Genomic DNA, 26,442 nt, shown 5'->3' with positions numbered 1-26,442 from the left:
GGATGCCAGTGTCATGTTGTTTTATTACAATTCAGTCCGTTAAGTGTAAGGACTTTCAGAGGAAAGTGAGGAATACAGAAATACCCTGCTCTACAAAATTAACCTTGAACCCATGCTAAAGGTAGAATTTTATCTTTGGAGGAGGTGATGAACCCTGTTTCAGATACATTTAATTACAATAATTGTATTTGTAATTGTTTTGATAGGACTCCAACACTATAAAATCACCGTCTTTATTTCTTATGACATCAAGAATGTGGGGAAAATTTAAAGTATCAGTGCTTACCATACATTCATAGGTGAAACAATTCATTATCTGATTATTTTATAAAATGTGGGTGTGCCATTTTTCTATATAGCTTCATTCATTGAGTAATGTAATAGGTCATTTGTACCAGGTACTTAAAATTAAAGCAATTCAAAGAAATACAAAGCAAAATACCACCTTTGTGAATACAAATGTCAGAGACTTTTAAAAGGTAAAAATAATATATGTGGTTTATAAATGGTACAAACACACACACACACACACACACACACTCACACTCATAGACAGACAACACCCCCCCACACACACACACACACATGCACACGGATTCCTAGAGATCGTGAATGGACACAGAGTTGGGTTTGGAAGTCTGAAGAGAATAGTAACTTTAAAAGGGTGATCAGGGGAAAAAGCCATCATGAGGATTGACCAAAACTAGGAAGGGCTGAGAGAGTGACACATGGCAGGATGACAGAAGACATCAACAGCAGAAGGGGAACAATTGATGCAGGAGCGCTGATGTGGGTGCTTCGTTTCTGCACAGCAGTAAGGTTGGAATGGCATGGATGAGAAATGGAGAGAGAGAAGGTAGGAGAGACCCTGCACATCATCTGTTCTAGTTCACCTTCTGTTGCTATGACAAGGCATTATGATGACCAAAAGAAACTTGGGAGGAAAGGGTTGTTATAGCTTACCCTTCCACATCGTGGTCCATCACTGAGGAAGGCCTAGCACAAGTCAGGGCAGGAATTCAAGGCAGGAATCTGGAGCAGAAACCATGGCAGAAGGATGTTTAGCGAGTTGTACACATGCTTACTTTTCTGCTAGCTTTATTATGGAGTCCATGTTCACCTGCCTAGGGATGGTCCTACCTGTGGTGGTATTGTGTTCCCCAAAATATTGTGCTCGTAATAAACTTATATGGGGTCAGAGACAGAACAACCACCAAATACAAAGGCTAGAAAACGGTGGCACTCACACCTTTAATCCTAGCATTCCAGAGGTAGAAATCCCTCTGGATATCTGTGAGGGAAACAGCCAGGTGTGGTGACACATGCCTTTAATCCCAAGAAGCGAGTGATGGCAGAAAGCCAAAAGATATATAAGGCATGAGGACCAGAAACTAGAAGCATTTGACTGGTTAAGCATTTGGCTGGTTAAGCTTTCAGGCTTCTAGCAGCAGTTCAGTTGAGATTCGTTCGGATAAGGACTTAGAGGCTTCCAGTCTGAGGAAACAGGACCAGCTGAGGATCTGGCGAGGTGAGGTAGCTGTGGCCTGTTCTGGTTCTCTGATCTTCCAGATTTCACCCCAATACCTGGCTCAGGTTTGATTTTATTAATAAGAACTTTTAAGATTCCTGCTACACCTACCCACCATGGACTGCTCTCTCCCCTATCAGTTATCAATAAGACAATTCCTAGCACATACGTTCACAGGCCAGTTTGGTTAAGACAACTCATCAATTGAGGTTCCCTCTTGCCTGGTGACTCTAAGTTGTGTCAAGTTGGCAGTGATAATTCATTAGAACACCATTTTTAAGGACTTTGGGTTTAACACTGAGTTAAATAGGAAAGCTCCTAAAGTTTGTAATGAGTTGACGTACATCTTAGTACTATGTCCAATCTGTTCTTATCAAGACTTGGCAAATGACTTCTTAAAAGGAAAACATCCCGTCCTAGTGGCTTCACACAAAGAAAACACTTACACTTGTTTCTCCTGCTCACGTAACTAAATGAATGCATGTTCGGCACTAGGGAACTCCACTCCTAGTCATATCTGAGCAGTCCACACTTGTGAATCTTTTGGTCCCTTGGAGACTTAACCCCAGAGCATCTGCTGTGTGTTACACCTGCCCTGCTGTCAAGTGTGAGAGGAGAAGCCTCGTGAAGTGTCATGTGTTAATTTTTTATTTTATAATTTAATTTAATTTTACATATCAGCCGCGGATTCCCCTGTCCTCCCTCCTCCACCCCACTCCCCGCAGCCCACCCCCCATTCCCATCTACTCCAGGGCAAAGACTCCCCTGGGAATTCAGCCCAGCCTGGTAGATTCAGTTGAGGCAGGTCCAGTTCCCTCCTCCCTTCACCCAGGCTGAGCAAAGTGTCCCTGCATAGGCACCAGGCTCCAAACAGCCAGCTCATGCACTAAGGACAGGTCCCAGTCCCACTGCTTGCGGGCCGCCCAAAGAGTTCAAGCTAATCAACTGTCTCACTTATCCAGAGGCCCTGATCCAGTTGGGGGCTCCTTGGCTATTGGTTCATAGTTCATGTGTTTCCACTAGTTTGGCGCCTTATATTTAAGGCATCTTTTATAGCGTGGTTCGTACATCAGATCGCCATCGAGAGTCATGTGTTATTATATCCAACAATTCACTTACGAAAACTCAGTCCCGTGGATGAACTGAGCAGAGAAGGATGCTGGGAGGTGTTGTCTAAATGTGTGTTCAAGGAGGCAACAGAGCATTACTGTTTCTTCCACAGGGAACAGGAACACTAATTATTCACAGACATTAATTAGGAGGCTGTCACATTTATCCAAGAGAGAGAAAGAGATGATATAGTGTAGCCACTGGGTAGCAGTGGAGACCGAATTCCCCAAGCTAGTCTGTGTTTAGTTTGTGTACTTGTTACTTGTTTTCTGGTTGAGGGGAATAGTATCAACAGATGCTTTTGTAAAAATTATTACAGACTTCAAATATGATCCTCAAATTCTAGATTTCTCTAGAAGGAACTGTTTTCAACCTTTATTAGGTTTGTGTTTTCACTATGGAAAGAAACATGGGATTTTATAAACATGACAAACTTTAATATGTAATATCACATTCATAATATTTCATAAAGTATTCTTTGAAAAGGTGATCAAATTATTGATTGTTGGAATTATCACACAAAGAACTTCAATTAATGTGTTTAATATACTATTTAACATCTCATGGAAGATGTACATTTGTGTTATGGTATTTTTAATTTTGCTTCTTTTCTCTTTAAGGTATTGTCATATCTCTACTTACACCTCTTTATTCTATAATGCCTACTCTGCCACCAAAACCCTTACAATATTAAACATATGATAATGGTTTAATCGTTGACACACATACAATGTAGTATGTGGCCTTGGATAGCTATATTCTAATTGAGGTTTATTCATTCCTGAAAGTGGACTCAGTATCATTATACTGCTTACCTCACAGGGTAATTTCTTTCTCTGGAAAAGATAGACACACACACAGACAGAGACAGAGACAGAGACAGAGACAAAGTGTTTCTTTCAATGCTTTCAACACTTCCTCCTATCTTTTTCTTTCTTGTATGTGGTTTGACTAGTCTGAAACTTGATACGTAGAGCAGCTGGTGTCAAATTTTCAGTAACTCTCTTGTCACTTCCATTTGAGTGCTGGAATTACAAGTGTGGTGGCATACCCCTAGCCTTGATTGGTTTCTGACACGATGCTATGTGATTTTTGTTAGTGTTCCTCTATGTATTAGATATTTATCCCCCGAAATTCCTTTGAAAATTTTATTTTTGTTATTTTTATTATGTATATTTGTGTATTGTATATATGAATGTGAGTGCAAGTGCCCATGATCCCTGGTCTCTGATCTGTAGCCTAAAGCTACAGGGAGTTGTGAGCCACCTACCTTCAGTGTTGGGAACTGAATTTGGATTCTCTACAAAAGAAGTACGTGCTCTTAACCACTGAGCCATCTCTCGAGCCCCTGCCACCCCCAGATGCTCTTTAACTTTTGTGTTCGTCTTTGATTTTCAACACCTTCTGGATCGTTGGTTGGGAGATTTTAAGCCACTTTTTTCCAATGAGTTTTTCCCCTTGTTCTCTGAACTATCCTTACTGTATTGTAGCTATGCTTGTGTTATGGATCTTTCATTACTACAGTTTCTCAGTCTTTTTTCCCTTTGATTCTTTATTATCTGTGTACTTCAGGTTGGGATGTTTCTATTGAGTATTTTCGGATTCTATCCTTTGTAAAAAGTGCCAAGTCTACCAACAAGCATACTGAAGATGTTCTTTTCTGTTGTGGCATTTATTTTCAATTTTGTTTCTTTTCTTTTTTTTTTTTGTTTTAAAGTGTTTTCATCTCTCTACTTATACCTCTTTACTCCATAACATTCACTCTGCCACCAGAATCCTTGCTTTTTTAAACATAGCGACTGAAGTTCCCTGTGTGATAATTCCAACATCTGTCATATCTGACCACTGTTTACATTTTTCTATTGAGTTCTATCTTGCCTTTTTATGTTTTGTTGAAAGCCTGTTATTTAAAACAAGAGTAAATTTGTCTTTAGTGTAGATATATTTTGTTAATATAAACAGAATGTGGTTTATGTTTAATTCTTGAAATAGCTGCAGGTTCAAATTAGTGTAAGTGGGACTTTCATTTTACATATTTTTTAATAGTGGTTATATATCTTTTGGTTTCTGAAGTATAATCCATTCTTACTATGTAAAACCCTTAGTGGTGTGATGGCAAGTCATGTAAATGAAAGCATTGTTTGATCATTAAATGAAACCTCAGTGTTTTGGGGGTTTCCTCTTTTGGAGATGTGACTGCCCAAAACATAATTGGTGTCTACAGGATATCAACTCGCTTCCCTGGCTGCAATTTTGAAATTTGTGTCCTGTAACCCCTAACATACCTCACTAACACCCAACTTTGTATCTTTTAAAAAATAGCAATCAAATCCAAGTTCAATTTGTGCTATCCACACACAACTGAGTGTAGCCAATCCAATGAAGTGTGGTCAACATACCAGGAATCATTTTCTTAAACTGAACTGATTCTCCCTCCCCAGAAGCTATCAACTATTCATACTCCTCAATTGGGAGTGGGGACTGGTGAACCACTTCTCAATCTCTTAATGTTGATCCTCTTGATCCTATGCTGGAAACCTCAGCTTCTATGAGCTCATGCGTTCAGTTGTCTTCTGGTATCAAGAAGATAGTGTTTTTCTTCCAGTCGTCCTCAACCTCTGTCTCTTACTGTCTTCCTGCCTCTTCTTTCCCAACAGTCCTTGAGCCTTGGGAGTATCTAAATATAACATTGTGCCTTAGATTCCATTGCTATTTAATCTCTTCACTTTGACCAGATATGAGTTTCTGTATTTATCAACCTCCACTGCACAACCAGAAATGCAAGAAGAAAGCAGTTGGCTAGTCCCATAACATTCATGCCACTATGTAATCCCTGGGAATATTTTGGCACGCTGGTTATTACTACAGTTCACAGGGTTCACATCTGGTTAAAACTATAGATGACCTTACTCCTAAACAACTCTTGTAGTACCGGAAGTGCTTGTACTGGTTAGCTTTCAGAGTCCTGAAGGTGTTAGCCAGTGGAGAGAGGAAACGTCCTGGTCAGTATCAGATTAATTCTCCATGTCTTGTGAACAGTACACAGGGTGTCTTCAGCAGTAGGCTGTTACCATCACATTCTGGTGGGCACTCAAAAGTAATATCAATAGCCTACATTGTTTTGAGTGATCTCTTGGACAACTCTAACTAACAACTCAAGGGAATAGCAACATGCCTGGCACGGGGATTTCTTAACATATGTGTTCATGTTCATATAAAATAGCTTAATCAGAACTATCCTACGTATAGAATTAGGCTCATTCCAGAAGCATTTTTGTTGTTGTTGTTTGAGGAGAGAAAGGACTCCCTTGCCAAGAATGAGGTTTTCTAGGGAGAGAGGTTAGTATTCCACAGGGAATCCATGTGAATATAATTTCTCATATACCTTGCCTATATTTAGGAAGTCTCAGGATAGATATTTTTGATTTACATACTTCAAAAGCTGATACTGATATAGGTCACTTAACCCTTTGCACTCTTGGTGGAGCAGTGGTTGGGAAGGATGGAAAGTGTGAACAGAGCCCAGCAAAGAAATTATCATTTATCCTAAATTCTAGCATGTTAGATTTGGTTCTAAGATACTGGATGCCAACTTCTAGAAGTAAGAAATTAATATACTCATACATCAAAGAATATGGGATTTTTATTTTATTTTTTTTTTGCATCAAGGCACTCAAAAGACAATGAAGAAAAACTGAACAATCTATTTTCTTTTTCAAAAATAAATTGAAACTAGCATTGGATTATGTAATGTACCACTGAAATAAGCATGCTGTGTGAAGACTGGAAGTCATAGGCTAATTCTTGACTGTGTGGGGTCAAATGATCAGAACTGGAAGGAATGTTAAAGGTTGCTCTTCTTATGAAACTTAAGCAATTGGTTTTACTTTAGTTGTGTGGAGGGATGTCTGAAAATACATGACTACTTTTCTAATAATTTTCTTCTTGTTATTTCACTTTGTATGAAAAAACAAAACTAGTTCATATATGGCTGACTGGCATAAAAAAAACCACAAAAGTTTCAAAGCAGTAAGAATGTATTTCTCCCAGGCAAATTTCAGAAAGAGTATTCCTGAGTTTCTGTTGGCTCTATTCCCAAAACTGGCTCCTTCTATAATGTGTTCCACTAAATTTAAGCTCAGGTAATACTTTCCAGATTGCACTGCGAGATCTTATAGTTGGGATAAGCCTTTAGTTGAGATAAAATAATGGAGGGTTGAGCATGGGCAGCCTTTCTGGACCAGTATGGAAAGGTAGACATTTTCTGTGATCAAAATTCAGGTAGGTATTATGACCACATGTGACTATAAAGGAGGATAAGAAGTTTGATGCTTCCATCTTCATGCTCACAAAAAATAAGAACTGGATTTCATTAATGGTCCCGCAGTCTATGCCATGGAAGCTGCTCCATAGCACTGTGAGAGTTATTAACCTGCCAGAGTCCCTCATTATTCACAGGTGATGAGGGAACTGGCTATAAGAACATCTCAGATACCAAAATCTGTCCCTTACTTGAAATGGTGCAGTATTTGCATATAATCTTAACATACTTTCCTGCAAACTTTAGTACAGTGTTCTCAACCATGGGTCATGATACCTTTAGGGTCGCATACCTGATGCCATGCATATCAGATATTTACATTACAATTCATAACAGTAGCAAAATTACAGTTGTGAAGTAACAACAAAAATAATTTTATGGTTGGGGGTCACCACTACATGAGGAACTATATTAAAGAGTTGCAGCATGAAGAAGGTTGAGAAGCACTGCTTTAGAACAGCTCTACATTTTAAAAATAGTTTGTACAGTGTCAATATCATACAGTTCATAGAAAACTATGAGGGGACTGTTTGTTCATTAGTGACACATTTGTTTTCAAATATTTCAGTGTGATTAGCAGAATCCAGGAGAAGGAAATCTGATTGTGATACTCAAGATATACAATATTTAAGATTGTCTCTAGGAATTTGGTTTGTGATATTTTAAATATGAGTGAAGTATATAAACTAAATTTAATATTATTATGCATATGAATGAAATAATTGTGATTCATACTAATTGAGTAGCTTTCCCAGTGCTACTTATGGAGAATTGGTTCAAAATTTAAAACCTATCTTATTTTCTTACTGCATTGTGTTTACCCAGTTCTGTAATTTAATTATTTTGGCATTTCTAAAGCACATCCCATTCTTATATTTTCAACTATGAATCAAGGGTCTCCTAGTATAATTACATAAATAACGGGGCTACTTTATCAAATACTTTTGGATCTTTTTAGTTCAGAAATTGGTTATAACATGAATTCTTGTTTCTAATAGTCATAGGTTCAGTCTTTATTTAATAAGACAAAAATTAAAGAAAGTAGATTTCAGAGGAATAATAAACACAAATTGTCAGTTTTTAAAGGGAGTTCTATTTCTTAAAGTTTGTAGAAACTAACCCAACTGAAGTAGACACATCTTCAAACTGTTTTTGCCTTTTTGACATTCTCAGCGTTTTGAGGCCAATTAAGGTAGTCTAAATCTTATCAGTCTGAAAATAGTTCAGCATCCTCCAAGGTGATATCTGGTTGCATATTTCATCTTATTCTTTGCATTTCTCTGGAGATCTTGTGAATTTTTAACAATGTTTTATAATGATACTTTTCAGAAAGACAAATCATGTAGCATAACATAAAGGGAGAAAGGGATGCAGCTCAGTTGGTAGAATAATTGACTAACAAACCTAACATACCAGAGGCCCTGGATCCTATTCCAGGCACTGCATGAACTGGTCATGGTCGTGCACTTCTGTAATTGCAGCACTCAGGAGGTGGAGGCAGGAGAATTGGAAGTTCAAGGTCATCCTTAGCTGCATAGTGACATTAAGGCCAGCCTGGTCTATATGAGATGAGCATCTTTCTCTATAAGGAATAAGAATAAGGAAATAGGAAAAGAGCTGTGGGCATGAAATGGAGGAGGAGATTGAGAAAAAAGAGGAGTTTAAAAAGAAGAGGAGGAGAAGGAAGGATCTGTACCTTCATACTTGGCATGTCTTCTCTTCCTTCTATCTGTGTCTTCATGTATGTGTTCTCCATATGGAACTGCAGTACACCTACCTCTTTATTTTCTCCGTTGTTGGCTAGTGTTTCCATGGAGTCTTCAAAATGACCATTTAAGGGTATCAGGACAGTGTGTATTTATTTACATGTAACCCATACTGACTTTCATATCCACTGTAGCAGGCTTTCTTTTGGGCTACCAACCAGCTTCCAAATCATGACATGGAGACTTAGTATTAGTTAAGAAATACTCTGCCTTATCTTAACCTTGTCCCACTAGCTCTTGTAACTTAAATTAACTTGTTTTGCCTTGGGGCTTTTTACCTTTCTTTCATTCTATACGTTCTACTCATGTCTGGCTGGCTGGTGACTGACAGGCTAGATGGCCCCAGGCATATCTCTCTCTCTCTCTCTCTCTCTCTCTCTCTCTCTCTCTCTCTCTCTCTCTCTCTCTTTCTCTCTCCCTTGTTCTCTGCTCATTTCTGTCTCTCTTCTAGATTCCTCATCCTACTTATTCTCTCTGCCCACCAGCCCCACCCATCCTTCTACTGCCTAGCTATTGGCTGTTCAGCTTTTTATTAGACCAATTATGTGCCTTAGGCAGGCAAAGTGAAACAGTAGCACACTTTTACATAATTAAACAAATGTAGCATAAACAAATGTAGCACATCTTCACATCATTAAACAAATGCAGCATAAACAAATAGAACACATAGTTAAAGTAATATTCTGCAATATAAACAAATGTAACACACCTTTGCGTAGTTAAAGTAATATTCTATAATATAAACAAATGTAACACATCTTCACATAGTTAAAGTAATATTCTGTTCTATAACAATCCACTATCCCATGTTCTCATATATGTATTTTCTTCCTAGTGTTCGAAAACAGGATGGGAAGTTATTTTAATTTGTGCCATCATGACATTCTAGCTTAATTTTATTCCTTTATTTAGTTACCACCTATTCCCTTTTAAAACAAATTTCTCTTCCTCCTCTTAGTCTTAATTACTATTTCTTCTTTGACTTTCTTGAGTGTCCTTCCCATCTGCTCTCTTTCTAAATACTGCTCCAACTTCAGTCTTCAGATGTTTTCTTTCTATTTTCTACTGCAAGATCCAGATCGTATTATTTACGATTTCATTGCCTGCAAATTGATTGCACTTCAGAGTCTCATTATTGAACATTTTAGAGCCATTACAATTAAATATAATATGTGAGATTGGGCTGTAACTTGTCCAAAAGATCAATAGTGTATGTGAAGATGAGAGCTAATAAACTTGTAAAAGCTATCCTCGGATGCGTTAAAACACAAATGATTTCAAGATGGATCATTTACTTAGTGGTTAAACTAATATTCTTAAAATGTTAACATTGTCATCATTGATTTTTCAGTATTATATTTTCTCTTACTCCCTGCTTCCAGACAGGTTCATGTAGATTAGACTGGCCTTGAACTCTTGAACTCATGATGTAACCAAGGTTAGCTTTGTACTTTTGTTCTTTCTGCTTCTACCTCCTGGGTGTTAGGATTACAGGTATGAGCTACCATGCCTGGTTTAAAGGGTCCTGGAGGAGCATCATTGGTAAGCATTACTCCACAGGGGCTACTTTTCCAGCCCTGGAGCTCCATTAATGTAATTGTTAGTTTGCCCTATATAAAATGTGCTCTTTGTAAGATCTGATAGACATGATTCTATTGAGTGATTCCAGCAGAAATGTCTTTTGGCCTGGTCTCATTGCCTGTTTGATTCTCTGGGGCTCAACTTGTTTCTGCCACCACAAGGCTCCAAGGTACAGGATGCACAGAACACAGGCCCCTGTTCCTTTAAACGGTGTGATTGCTCCTGCACCAGCAGTTCCATCCTCATAAGGAGAAACTTGGTTTGTTTTTATTTAAGGCATTTGATCATCTGATAATTATTCAAATAATTAGTCTTTATAGCAGTTTTTGATCATTTTCAAATGATTTTTGAAGAGTTCTGGTTTGGAACTTTTGATTGATTTACTTGTGGGTTGAGTAGAAAAATGTGACTTGGTTCATCTGGCTGGATTTACTTACTGTCTGGAAAGTCAATTTCATAACTACTTATGTGAAAATATAGATTTATTTGCTTTTGTATGATTAATTCAGAACTATAGTGTGTATTTTACCTAGTCACATTTATTTACAGAGTACATATTGGTTGTATAAATTAATTGTACATGCATATTATTCTGTGCTTAGATTGTCTATGATTATTCTTAGATTATTCTCTATATACAGTTTTTTTTTTAAGTTTGATTTTCACATACAGCTACAAGTTTATGAGGAGTCTTTTTTAGGTACATCTCCTCATAATTTAACTACAAGAGTATTCTAGGAGTGTGCTATACAAAGGAGTGTATGCTGCCATTGTATCCATGTAAAATTTGACACCGTGTCTCTGTGTGAATTAATTTAATGTACTCATATTTTTTAAAAGATTTAAAATATGGAACTTAAATTAGCATAGTTGAATTTTAGTATATTAGGAGATCTTATATCTAAGATAAAAATATCAGAAATTTTTTTAGGCAACCTAGAGTTATTTATTATAATAATTATAACTTTATGAATGACTTTCATCTGAGTCAAAAAAACAGCCTTCTGTTTATCTAAAAATGAACAACAAACTCAATGTCACATTATTTCAAATAATTTCTCCTGAATTAGGCCTAAGAGTGAGAAAATAATCTGTGTAGCTCTCTTGATGTTTAATCCTTTGAAGCACTATAACTAGATACTAGTTGAGTGAGGTTTCTGTAATAAAGTGTGAACACACCGACATCCCATAAAGTGTGAAGGTGCTGAAGGAACATGCCTGCTACCAGGAAGAAGAGTGTGAATAGGGCCTGGCTTCTTCCCCTTAAGTCTGCTCTTCTGAGAAGAATGGGCTGCTAAGCAGGGTCCTTGGCATTCCAACCCCCACCACAGTGGCTGAAATGATGGAATGAAAAAGAATAAGCACCTGGTGGGAGTCCTCAGCTCGGGGTCGAAGCTCCGGACCTTCCTAGGCAAGGCATAGACACCGCTTAAAGTGCAAGTGACCTGGACAACTAGCTAACTTCTGCCCCTGGAAAACTGTCAGAAGCAACAACTGAAACAGCAGCAGCAGCAGCAACAACAACAACAACAACAACAACAACAACAACAACTACAACAACAAGAAACAGCCCAAACCAAAACAGCAATTGTTGGCTAAAAGTCTACAAGTATGGATGAAAACAGAAAGTTGTAACTGCAAGCCTGGCCTGGGGACTAAAAATAGGGGCAAAACACTCAGACTCTTAAAACCATATTGTATTTATTGTCCCCCATCAGGAGTCCCTGAGACCATAGAGAAAACCTGGGGTGGGCGTGGGAGAACCGAAACCCAGCACAAAGTAGCTATTTTTCTCCATCTTGGAAAATGTTTCCTAAAAGCGTAGCCTAATGTAATACCTAATTTCCAAGTTAAGCCCACACTGAGCATTAAGTACCCACCACATTTCCCCAGAGGCTGAGCATGCTTTCTTGCCTTCAGTGGCAGGAATAAATTCATGTGCATTAGAACATAGTTCTAAATGTGTAACTTTCACCTGTGAAAATTTAGAAAAATGGATGGTTAACTTAAAAAACTGTGCAGAGATTATAAATTAAAGGTTAAATGAAGGTGAATTAACTAAATACAGTTCAAGAAAAGTAGAGATTATAACACTGATTTCAGGTTTTTTTTTTTTCAATTAAAAGAAAAATAAAATGATATGTTTTCAGAAACTTCAGTTTTGAAAAACCTCTAAATAACAAATCTGTCATGTCCTAACTAGTTAGGCATGTTTCAGGTTCTGCATCGTATGTTAGAGATTATTATAGTAATTACATTCAGTTTCTCAGTTATCTCTATATTATGAATTCAAACTTTATAATTTTGAAATTACTCTTTTGAATGTTTCTTTTCCTTTAAAATGTCATCTGTTTGATGTCTGCAGCTATACAAGATGTTGGTGGGGTGCAAGTCATGTCTCTCTTGATCCTTTTGACATCCTCCTGTATAATTAGGCTTTAAACTAGCCCTTTGTAAGTGGCTCATACTTTGGGCTTTTAAATCATCATTGTTAATTTCTTAATTGGAGAGTTAAATCCATCTGTAGTTCCTGTACTCCTGATGCTCAATGCAAATCTGCACCTGCCTTTGAACTTGTCCTTGGCGTCTCGTGTTTATGTGACTCTCCATTGCTGTCTTTCTTTTTATATAAAAACATTTCAGATAAAATTTTCCTTCAAAGTTTAGGCCTCATAAATTATTGATTAGGGCGCTAGAAGTTGTAGTGTGTGTTTCTAAAATGAAGCACTTTTATTCTTCTGTCGGATGGAGGAGAATGTTAGAATACTTGAGTCCCACTTGCTCTGGACCAACATGCTCTTCATGCATTAGTTTCATCCCCTTTGTGGGTGTGAACACAACAGCATGCCGCTATTACTATTCCACCCACCTCCGAATTTACTCAGGCCTGAGTCACATCCAGTGACTGCCTCACATGGAATTGTCAATGCCTCTTTTAAACAACCTGTGTGTAGATGTGCGTGTGTGCATGCGTGTGTACATGTATGTGTCCCTGTCTGGGTACAGGCTCACACTCCACTACAGCATCTGAGGAGATCAAAGGATCAAAGGACAACTTGGGGAAGTTGGTCCTCTCCTTTCCCTGTGTAGGTTGTAGGGATGGGACTTTGGACTCAAGTCTAAGGGCTTGCTGAACAGACTATTGTTTCATTTCAATCATCCAATTTCCTATAGATGATGTAATTACTGATACCTGGATAAACAACTTATTTACATTTTTAACTCATGTTAAAATCAGTTTGTGGTTTTGTTGTTGTTGTTTAAGTGAAAAGGAGCATGGTGGCAAGGTCTAACATGTTATTACACTTGAGCTGCTTAGGAGAATGACTTCGGCCGTTACTTTTCTTGGTGAAGACATCCTAGCTCACTAATATTTTCATTTTTCTCTCTTTCCCTTTTTTATAGTTACATGGGCAATAAACGTATTTTGTATCCCGAGTCACCTCTTGGAAAACTCTCCTCTTGACTAGCTTCACCTACTTGTTCCTGTCTTGAAAGAGAGCTACCTAGGTGTGTCAACTACAGCAGGCTCTATTAATTGCTATCAGGAACATTTCAGTTGAGTCAGCCTGACTTTTCTGCTCCTCAACCCAGTTTCAGCCTGTTGGGTTGCATCCCAAGACCAGGTGTTATTTTATATCTGGTGTGTATGTTCTGAGCCAAGTAGGATATTATATCCCAGAAACATTAACTACAGCTAGTGATAGAGATGAAAACAATAATTAAATTTGCTGTGTCATATACTGGCAGGAGAAGAACTTTAACAAACATCAGTTAAGGCAGGAGGCAGGGGAAGTATGACGTAGAGTCTTTGTAAAGGTTAACACTGCTGGGGCTTCAGAAGCCCATTTTCGATCAAGATCGGTAATGCCAGCTCTCTGCATTCAGAGAAATAATTTACATTCAACATTACACAAAACACTGAGTAAAATGACAACAGCTAAATTAAATTGAAATATGCATCACAATTGCAAATGGAAAAAAAAATGAAGCCTTACCTTCAAGATATGACAATAGCTATTACAGATGAAGAGACTGGAATCTTTGAATTTGTATTACAGAGATATATTTGCAAAAAAAAAAAATAAAATCACAAAAGGCTGAAAATTATATTCCTTCATATACTTGCTACATCAGTGAATACTCCTTTCTCTCTATTGGACTGTTCTTTACTTCAAATAATGAAGTGTGAAATAGTTACATTTCCCAGGACACTTAAATTTTGAGTCCTTTAAAGGATTTGGGTTTTCCAATTAGATATCCTAAATAAACACACAGGGAAGAGGCAAGAAGGGCATTTCCATCCTCCGATTACCCAATAGCTCTAGGACATCCTTCCAGGATCATGGTCCCTGTGACAAGGCTGTGTCTTCATCACAAGAGTTGTCCAGTGTGCTCCTTGAGGTGGTTCTATGAAATACAGTTCAGGGTAGGTTTTCAGCCTTCACCATCCTGAGACATTTATATTTCATAATGCATCTTTTCCTGTTAATATTATAAAATAGACATTCTCTGCTTTGGAGATAACTTCTGTATTATAACATTTAAATTATACTTGCTTGTCTAAATAATTAATAATAAAAAATTGTGTAATAGGTGAATGTCATAGACATATTAAGTATATTATGTTTAGCATAACTGATTTGAAATGTAGTCAAACCCCATCATTTAGTTAAAACTTCTTCCTGGCTTGTGGTTGTTTGCTCTACTGTCTGTATTTCTTAACACTGGTTCAAAACTCAACACACCTCAGTGTTGTTGGCCATGACCTGAACCTGATGGTAACATCAGAGTGGTATAAATCCATTGCCCTCTATAGTATTTACTTTAGACCAGCTAATCTTTGGATATTAGGTAAACCCTGGAGATGCCATATATAAACTTTAATACATGCATATAATCCTGCCAGTCTTTGCTCTTGCTCTCTGCAGTTGAGCTTATTGGACCTCCAAAAACCTCCTACCAGTACCCCTAACCAGTCTGGAACTTAGAGAAACAATTTTGTGCTCTGTGCATTTTAATTTCAATTCCATTTCCTACTTGTGTCTGATCTGCTACCTATATATTTGAGTCTCCTTTCCACTCATGACTCAATAAGGAGTCTCTGTCTTTCCTCAAATAAGCTAGATGTAGGTCAGGTAAGAGCAACAATAGAATATGCCAGTACACACAACTTCCTTTGTGGGAGCAACACCTGATTACAACATGGACACTTTGGTGTTGGGACATCTTTCATGATAAGAGGTACTCTGTAACTTGTACAATTTCAGCAACCATGGACCAGATTCATTGACTTCTAGGGCAGGGCAGGGCTGAATTTATAGCTATTCATAAGACAGAGACCCCAATACCAAATTAGAAAGAAACCAGGACTCATTAAAATTAACATATACTGGTACAACTAGCCAATAAAGCACAGATATTCCTATAAGTGAAGGAAACAGTTCTTAACCTCAACATTCCTCTTCCCAACCACAACAGCTGGAGACAGTCACTTTAATTATTTATGTTTTGTTATTTTACTGGCTGCTTCTTATCACTGCACAGGAATATCCAACAGCATTGACATGCTCGTGTTGTGTTGATTTTCTGCGGAGTTACACTAATAGTTGGATCTCTTACGCTCCTCCTGTCTTCTACCCAGAATCATTCACTGCAGTTATACCAATTTGTTCCTTTATCGGTTATGTTTTAACTTTGTGTAGAATGCTTACAGTTTTTTCTCACTGTTTTGTAAAGTCCATGAATAGTGCTTTAATTTCCTGCTTTGTTAAATCAAGTTACCAACACCCCCACCTCTGGCCCTTCTTTCTAGTCTATTTTGCATGCAGTTATAACGTAATAAAAATGGTAAATAGCACTTTCTCTTTCTCTTGAGAAATTTCACTGAACTAGAAAGAAGCTTAAGCTGCTTTCATATATGATGAGATTTGACCATGAAGACCCATTTTTAAGATTGCCTCTGATTTTATTATCTTTGCTCGTGATTGCATATTGCGTGACCTTTCCAACCAAAAGTTCCACATGGGTATATTCTCATATTGGAATTCCTTTATGGCCTTGTTTTCTGAGACTTCTCCTTCTATTTTATACTTAGTGGAACACCAGGAGTGACACAGGACACTAAGATGTAACTAAGTACACCATTCAATGAAGAGATGAATGGTTTTAGATGCCCCAAAACATTATTATTAGTAAGGCAAATTTATGCCTTATTGGTGAGCAATAAAGTCACACTAAGGGGACAATATGCAGACATGTCCGCTCCCTTTCATGGCCAATAATTCAAAACTTACAAGCCATCATTTTATGCTTATAGATTATTTCCCTAACCTTTTACTGAATATATTGATTTATATTGAAGTTCACTGTCCAGTTTTATTTTAACTCAGCAAGTTGCAATTTATTTTCCATTGTATGTCATTTAGCTATAAATGTTTAGGAAAAATTTGCATTTGAGAATTTGTCTGTGCATGCTTCTTCCAGATTATTTATGACTGTACAAGTTGCTTACATTTATGTATGTATGTTCTTAGAGATTAATTTTATATGCTAGCACATATTCTAGTAATCATTAGAACATGTAGGAAGATAATGGATACTATATGCTGTATTAACTTGCAGTTATACTGAAATCTTTGTACCTCCAGTTAGGAAAGGGATAGGAAACTGAAAGCAGGAAGGAGCAGAGCCAGGCAGCTGAAACAGTAAATGGTTTCTTATACAGGGACCCCTAGTACAGTTAACCCTCTTCAATGTCTATGCAATATGGATTACAAATCAAAGATGCCTATAGATTGTCTTTTACTTTTATTGTGATCTTATAGATTTAGTACATATCTTGGACTTCATGGTCACAGGAAGGGGGATAGACAGCAAGGCTAACCTCAGTTATTAGGAAGCAGGGGAGTGGTCTACCTCCATAAGATAGTGGACTACAATGAAGGGAAAGTAAAATTACAGTTACATTCCCAGAATACCATGATGCAGTCCACAAAAGAGTTCATTGGGTGTAAGGTAATCCTGGGAGTTAATTCTGATCTACTGTTCATTGTATATCATCTGTTGTTGCTAGGCCTAACATTATGGTTGAACATTTAGATTATCATAACTGCTCCAGTTTTTATTAGTCCTAAATTAAGGCTCTGATAATCTATATCGAGCTCCCCAAGAATACTTACGAATCTTCATGCTTGGGTAGCACATGCCTAGGCATAGTAAATACCTAGTTTAGGAAAGGAAGATGCCTGCCAGGCATTTCTAGAGCCTTCTCACTTCCTTTTCTTCACTCAGAAATCAAGGAGAGTTTCCCTAAGCAGGACCTGCCACCATTTTCAGCATGGCCAAAGGCCTGAAAAGGATGAGAGAGCACCTGAAGGCTGTTTTACCTGTAGTGAAGTGGAGCTGCAAAGGACACACTTCATCTTCACTCGTTTTTCCTGTATTGGCTACATGTGGCAATGCATATGAAAAGTCATTTTTACTTCATCCTGTGCTACGACACTTTCCACTACCCATTAACAGCACCTAAAGGTGATGTGTAGTCAAGGGACCCTGCAAATCGAGATCAGCCAACAAGCATGTTGAACATTTTATAGGTTGTGAGATCTTTTTGTCCTTCATAGATTGGAATACTCTCATTAATTTCTTTAACAAACATGAAATCTAGGGTAGCTTTATGTTGGTTAAAATCTTAAATACACGGTTGACATAAAAAATACAGTTCCACAGTTTAATGACTGGTTTCTTTTCATTCCCTGATGAATGCAAGGGGGGGGGGGTATTAGCTGGAGTAAAATCATCTAGAGTGCTGAGCTGCATTAAACTGTAGAGGCTTTAGGAGATGTGAAGAAATGTGGTTTTAATTTCACCCGCTGACTGTCTGAAGGCAACTTAATGTAAGAGACTTGAATGGTGATATCATGCTGTCGGCACTTGAGCTTTCTGCTGGAGGTTGCCATCCAGTCTAGGAAACCTGTAATTACTATTTCTTGAGTAATTCTAGGTTTTGATTATTCAATCTGGGGATGTCTAACAGGCATTTGAGAAGTGATATACAAACAGGCATGGACACAATGCAAACAACAACTCCTTTGTGTCAATACTGTTCAATGTGGGTCTTTTTGGTGCTATAACAACATGTGAATGGAAAGCAGAGTGAATGTAACAGACAGGATACATCTCATTATTTCATGTTGTAGTTGTTGTATGTAGCTACCCAGGTTATTACTCCTTCAAGTGGAAAGGCATTTTATTCGAATTTTATGAATCTATACATTTCATTTTAAAAGACAGGGAAACTTTCCACTAATATTTAAGTATTTGCTCACAGTTGTTTAAATTCCCTATTTTAAATAACAGTGGATTCTTATAATGTTTCATTGACAAAGTAAAGGCCACACATTTCTATTTAATGGAATTTAAAGGCGTAAATGTTATTTAAAGAAATAGAATCCTATTACCATCATTGTTGCCTCATTAAATATACAGTTAATTTAAGTGACTTGATAAATGGGCAAATGTCAAATACAAAATTCAGTTCTATGTCTGAAAACACAGCATACATAACACCTTCTTTTGTTAAAAATGAGAACACATTTTAAAATCATTTTAATCATTTATTTCTTTAAGTATCAATTTATTCTTCACCCCCATTGTGTGTGTGTGTGTATAGGGTGTAGGGATGTATGTGTGGTGTGGTGTGGTATGTGTGTGGGGGGGGGTATGGATGTGTGTGTGGGGGGGCTGTGTGTTTATGACCTTCATGGATCATGTGGCTCTTTTTATCTCTGTCCATATCCAAATCTATGTGTAATGATATAGTTTTAAAATCTGTTTGTGCTCCTTGATTTAGAATGGGATCTAGGATCAGACAGAAGCCTTGGGTATCCTTAGTTAGGATCATCCAGAGAGGAAGTCAGTTGTTCAGAGGCCAGGATTTTAGTACTGTAATGGATGTAGAAAGTCTGACTCATCCCCAGATAAATCTCTACACTAACTGAGCCTTAAGAACACTAAGAGTTTTATGTGAAGCAAATGATTATGAATTTGGTTAGTCTACAGCTACTAACAAAATAGTAGGTACCAGAATTTTCCAAAGACATCAATGGATTTATCCCTATAAATAGGACATTTCAGAATGGAAGCCCCCATGGTTAATGTATTCCAAGTTGATTATAATTTATTGACCTAGATATGTGTATGTGCATGTGTATACTCACAAAAGGCATTAAAATATTATTTTTTAAAGAAAGTGAGTAAAGTTTTAACTTTTAAAAGTAAAAGATGCCTGGCTTGGTGTTCCATGCCTTTAATCCTAGAACCTAGGAGGTAGAGGCAGGTAGATCTCTGTGAATTTGAGGCCAGCCTGGACTATACAGTGAGATTCTGTTTTAAAAAAATGGTGTGCTGAATATATTTTCAGTTAGCCTCAATTTAGGTTTCAAGTTATAGTAGCAGCTAGCCTCTTATGAGTGCTCATGAACGCTTGGACACAGGAAAACCTGCAGATCACCTTCAGGGGAGGAAGAGAGGGAAGGTTAAAGAAATAAACTGGGTTATGAAACCTTGAAGGATATGCATACATGCATATGTGAAAATTAATAAATGTACTGATCCAAGTCTCAGGTTACAAAGTCAACATCCATATAAAAATCCCAAAACAAATGAAAAAAAGCACCATTTATAAGAGTATCAGGAATATAAAATATTTAGAAATATAAGCTTAATGAAAGTAGTAAATACCTTTATGCTAAAAATGAAAACATTTCTGAAATCTGAATAAAGGAAGAAAAAATATTCCCATATCCATCCATTAGGAAACTTGTTATTAAATATTTAATTGCCTAATAACATTCATAATATTAAACCTATCTTTGCCTATAATTTAAATCTTATAAAAATATCAGTGGTATTTTTTTTTAAACTACAATCAATAGTCCCATAATTCAGATGGAAACATAAAGGCTCACAGAGAACAGAAGCAGAGAGGGACACAGGAGGCCCACTGTGCCTGGCTTAAGATATGTTTCAAAGCTGAAGAATCCATAATGTGGGCAGGAGACCCTGGGTAGGAAGCAAGCAGATGTCTGTTTCTCCAACTGATGGTAATCACACTTGTGTAACAATTTGAGAACTTTGAAGTCATTAAACACTTTCCATTGCCACAGGAATGATCAGTGAGGTTGTTGACTCAGTTATGGTACTTACACAGTGGTTGCTATTGCTCCTCCATCCTGGCCCTGTGGTAGACAACAGTGCTCACAGTGTATTGCAGCAATGATTATAACTTGCAGACGTCTAGACAATGTGCTTCTATCCTCAGAACACTGAAGACCTGCACTTTGGTCACTGTTGGCTATTTCCCAACATACGATGCCCACAGAGAGGCAGTAGAGGCAGGTAGCTGGGACTCTTATGTATTTGCCAGCTCCATTCATTAGGCTGAAGTAATTTCAAAAGGATTAAAGGCACCTCTGTTCTTTTCCTTTGGTTAGTCTTGTAGCTGAAAGTTCTCCTGTGTCCCACCTGGTCTGCAGCTACTCAGACCCAAGTAAACACACAGAGGCTTATATTAATTAAAATTCTTCAGCCTTTAGCTCAGGCTTACCACTGACTTGCTCTCACACACTCAGCCCATTTCTGTTAATCTATATGTTGCCACATTTTCCGTGGTTTTACTTATGTGCCATTACATGCTGCTCCCTGGATGTCGGGCTGGCATCCCCTGACTCAGTCTTTTCTCTTCCCAGAATTGTCTTTGTCTGCTTATCCTGTCTATATTTCCTGCCTGGCTACTGGCCAATAAGTGTTTTATTAAATCAGTGTAAACAAAAGCATTATTCCACAGCATTTTCTATTTTTCCTTTTTGAGAGGTAGATGCTGACTACCAGGACATTAAAAAAATCAAAGTACATTTCAGATAAGATATACAACATGTTTATACATGCCAAGGGAAAGGTACAGGTTTAGAGAGTATTGACCCTTGGCACAGACACAGACTACAATAGAGAGGGTCTACAAAATAATGATCAAAACATGGAAAAAATCAGAGCTTGGTAAAGAAAAGCTGACTTATTGAGTTGCCACATCATTAGGTTTCTGTTTCTAGTTATGAGAAAAAAATCACAAACTGTATCAAGAAACCAGGAACTGTGGCCTGTTGGAAGAAAAAATAGCCATATATATATATATATATATATATATATATATATATACATATACATATATACATATATATATATATATATATATATTCCTTGCAAAGGATCTGAGGACAAATTTCATGGGCAAGACTATAGAACAGTTCAAGGAAGGTCTGGAACCAGCACTGAAGAAAGATACGTGAACAAAGTCAAGCACACATGTCTGAACAAAGTGATAATTTAAGTAGCTAAAGACCCTGAAAGGTGAGTTAAAATTTTAGAGCTGAAAAGTACAGCAACTAAAGTTAAAAGCTCACTGACAGATTCTAAGGCAACATTGAGTAAACAGAGAGAAATCATCAGTGAAAGATGAGCTGAAAGAGATTCGCTAGTCTAAAGGACAGAAAAAGCAAAATAAAACAAATTTATCTCCTCCCTCTCTATCTCTTTATCTATCTATCTATCTATCTATCTATCTTATCTATCTATCTATCTAACTCTCTATCCATCTATCTTTCTCATCTGTCTTAGAGTTTCTATAGCTGTGAAGAGACACCATGACCACAGCAATTCTTATAATGAAGAACATTTAATTGGGGCTGGCTTACAGTTCAGAAGTTTAGTCCATTATTGTCATGACTGGAAGCATTGTGGCATTCAGGCAGATATGGTGCTGGAGAAGGAGCTGAGAGTTCTACATCTTGATCTGCAAGCAGCCAAAGTGAATGTCACACTAACCCTAGCTTGAACATCTGAGACTTTAAAGCTGGCCCCCACAGTGACACACTTCTTCCAACAAGGCCACATCCACTCCAACAAGGCCACACTTCCTAAAAGTGCCACTCCTTATGGGCCAAGCAGTCATACAAATAACTCTCTTGGGGCCATTCCTATTCAAACCCCCACATTCATCACCATGCTATCTATCATCTATCTCTGTATATGCAGAAAAAGTGTAAAAAACGTCGACAAAAATCACAGAATCACAGAAGAAAAGAGATAAACAACATTAGAAGAAATGAGTGATTAAAACTTTCCAAACTTGAAACACAAATCTAAACATTAAAAGCTCTTAATAAAGCCATGGAAGAGGAACTTAAACATGCACATATTAAACTTTTGAAAGCCAGCTAGAGGCCTAGGGGTATAGCTCAGTGGAAGTATATGCTTGGTATGTAGAAAGACTTTGGATCATTCTCTACACCATCCATAAAACACCTTGAAAGGCAAATCAAATAAGAAATTTGAAAGCAGCTGAAGGAGAGCTGTTCTTATGTCCAAGGAGTCATGAACATAGTTATCAGTAGGTTTCTTATTACAACCTGGAGTTGAGAAGATATATTCAAAGCACTAAGAGAAAACTATCTTCATACTGTGTTTTATATATCACAAAAATGCCCTTCCAAAGTGAGGGAGAAATTGAAGAACTGCCAGACAAACAAAATTTGAATGAGTTCAACACCAGACCAACCTTTAAAAATGAGGAAGCAGGGTGGTCACGCTGGAACAGGGACAAAGTGGGAGAGCAATAAAAGAGATATCTTGGTATAGGGAGACATCATGGGGATAGGGAGAAACCTGGTGCTAGGAAGTTTCCCTGGAATGGGCAAGGATGACCTGACCACAGCTTAAACTACTAGCAATAGTGAAGAGGGTGCCTGGGCTGGCTTACCCCAGTAATCAGATTGGTGAATACCCTAATTGTCATCATAGAGTCTTCATCCAGTAACTGATGGAACCTGATGCAGAGATGCACAGCCAAGCACCAGCCCGAGCTCCAGGAGTCCATTTGAAGGGAGAGAAGGATTCTATGAGCAAGGGGCATCAAGATCATGATGGGGAAATCTACAGAGATAACCAAACCAAACTAGTGTGTAGCAGAAATCTTAAAAGTTCTTATTAATAAAATCAAACCCAGAGCCAGGTATTGGGGTGAACTCTGGAAGATCAGAGAGACAGAAAAAAACCACAGCTAACCTCACCTGGCCAACTTCTCAGCTGATCCTGTTTCCTCAAGACTGGAAGCCTCTGTGTCCTCATATCCGAATGGTTCTCAGCTGAACTGTGCTGCTCAAAACCTAAAAGCTTAACCAGCCAAATGCTTCTAGTTTCTGGTCTCCATGCCTTGTATATCTTTCTGTTTTTACCATCACTCCCTGGGATTAAAGGCTCACTTCTTGGGATTAAAGGCGTGTGTCACCACACCTGGCTGTTTCAAATGTGGCCTTGAACTCAGAGATCCAGAGGGATTTCTACCTCCGGAATGCTAGGATTAAAGGTGTGAGTGCCACCATTTTCTGGCCTTTGTATCTAGTGGCTGTTCTGTCTCTGACCCCAGATAAGTTTATTAGGGTGCACAATATTTTGGGGAACACAATACCACCACACTAGTGGGAACTCATGAACTTTAGACCAACAGCTGTGGAACCTGCATGGGACTGGATTAGGCCCTTTGTCTAATTGAGACAGTTGTGCAGCTTGATTTACTTAAGGGACCCCCTGGCAGTGGGATCAGGATCCATCCCTGGTGCATGAGCTGAATTTTTGGAGCCCATTAACTATGGGGGGGGGGGACACCTTGCATAGCCTTGATGCAGGGGGAAGGGTTTGGACCTGCCTTTACTGAATGTACCAGACTTTGCTGACTCCCCATGGGAGGCCTTACCTTGGAGGAGGTGAAGAGGGGGATGGGTTGTGGGGGAAGGCTGGGGGGAGGGAGCAGGAGGAGGGATGGGGGGATCTGTGGTTGGTATGCAAAATGAATAAAAAAAACTCTTAAGAAAAATGAAAAGAAAACGTCCCCAAAGAAAGAAAAATGCAAGTGAAACTCTCCATTTGAAAACAACAACAACAAACCCAAAAAACAAACAAACAAACAAAAAAACAATGAGGAAGCAATAAGAGGGGAAAGGTGTTGAGTGATGGGGCAAGCATGTGTTCAGGTACCTGTAAGATTTTGGAATTTAAAGAGTACTATCAGTAAGGTACCAGCACTAAATCCAGAAGTGACTGAGATGATATGTAAATATGGTAAATTTTTAAGAATTTAAAAATAGAAGCACGGGGACACGTTTTTCAACTTCACATGGCTGATTCCACCCTCGGCAATATCATCTACGCTGTGTGTAGCAGTGAGTTGTAGAGCCTACCTTCTGCTAGGGTGAAGAGAAAGAGGTGTGATAGAAGCCGAAAGTGTCATCGGCTTGGTTCCTTTGTGATAGAAAAGGGACAGAGACAAGCTCTTGAGATCCCTGTCCTTAGCCAGAACTCATGGTAATTTCCTCTTTTTATATCCTGGCAATAATGAAAACCCATGTGGGACCCATGTCCCACTTCTAGCAGGGGTGCATGACAGTGTTTGCATTTGTCTGGTTCTAATCTAAGATGGATTACTTATGCTTTGGCGGTTAGTTTACTAATTTTCTGTCTTCAGTTCTCTGACAGTGTCATAAATCATGATTTTATATGTCACTTGGTGTTATCACAGGGTTGCCTTTCAACTCTTTTTTTTTTAACCACTTGACTTAGAATTATCATGTTTTTCCAGACATTCTACCCTCTCTGTGAGGTTGACTGTTTTAAAGATTCACTTAACACACTAATATGCTATAAATATTCAATGTATGCACTTTGAAATATTTGGAGATACCTTATATAAGTGCAACTGTCCTCACGGTGTATTTTGTAGACATACCTATCACTTGCAACCATTTCTTCCTCAGCTCTTAGATTATAATGTGTATGTTGCAATAAGGACAATTAGCAATATCTATCCTCTTAGCAAGTGTGTAGGCATATGGTATAGAATTGTTCCAGCAGATGTCTAGGACCTCTCCATCTTGCATTAAAAAAATTTGGATCATTGGACTAATAACACTGGGTTTCCCATCTTCCCAGGACCTGGAAAACCCCATTCCCCTCTCCGTTCTGAGTTTGCCTGATTTAGTTAGTTATGAAAATAAAATTCTGTGCTATTTCCCCTTATTCCTTTTTTGCACTCTTGTAACTCTAAATTACTGCCGCCCTTTCAAGAACTTTTTGAGGATTCTTCTGTTACGTACATTTAATAAATGGAAAAGTGCTTGTTTTGATTCATGTTTGTGTGCTTAGTTGCACTAGGAACACCAGCTCCACATCCTCAGTCAATGTTTTTGAGTTAGAAATATTTAGTAACCTCCCCAATCAATTCGTCTCAAATATAGTTACTAGCTTTCTTTCCAGGGTCTAGAATTCTGCCACATTGATAAAAAAAAAATGTAACAGAGGAAGCAAAACTTAATGAATATTTTTTCTGTGGGCTATATATAATTTTATATCCCAATCCTGGTATTTATGAATTATTTATCATATAATACATGAATTAATTATATATAATAAAAATACAACGGTATAAGATAAATATATAATATCATTTATATTTATAATTTATAAATATGTAATATTTATAAATATAATTTATGTGTTTGTGTCCACGTTTTATACATGTATGTGCAGGTTTCCAAAGAGTCCAGTAGAGGGAATCAGATGCCCTGGAACTGTAGTTAAAAGTGGTTGTGAGCAGCCTTGAAGTGGGTTCTGGGAACAGACCTTGGCTCTTGTATTGCTAGGAACCAAATGTGGTCTTCTGGAAGAGTGGGGAAACACTCTTAACTGTTGAGCCATGTCTCTAGAACGGGCTACTCTTGGTAAACAGATCTTGATTTGTTCATGGAAAAACCTTTTATCCTGGACTTTTTTAAAGCATAAATTAAAATAAAACTAATAATAGATTACTGCTCAACAGTCTTTCCATAAATTTCTTGTAGAACATTTTGTGACTGGAGTACATGAGCCGGCAAGCTTGTGTTCTCTAACAACATCCACCTCATCTGCACTTTCACCTCCTCATATTCTACTAAGACAATGAGATTGATGGGGTGCTTCCTGATTTCTCAATTCACATTAGTGTTACACATACCCCCAAACAATATCTAAATGTTTAGATTAATTTT

At 37.8% G+C, this 26,442-nt stretch overlaps 1 protein-coding gene across 2 annotated transcripts in view; it reads left to right on the top strand.

Annotated features, from left to right (window-relative positions):
• Nucleotides 1-26,442, top strand: part of Spag16 (sperm associated antigen 16) — an 836,224-nt gene that overhangs the window by 285,844 nt on the left and 523,938 nt on the right. The window lies entirely within an intron of this gene.

Source organism: Peromyscus leucopus, chromosome 13, assembly GCF_004664715.2.
Source record: "Peromyscus leucopus breed LL Stock chromosome 13, UCI_PerLeu_2.1, whole genome shotgun sequence".
NCBI classification, from domain to species: Eukaryota; Metazoa; Chordata; class Mammalia; order Rodentia; family Cricetidae; genus Peromyscus; species Peromyscus leucopus.
This window is presented reverse-complemented; position numbering and strand designations above follow the sequence as displayed.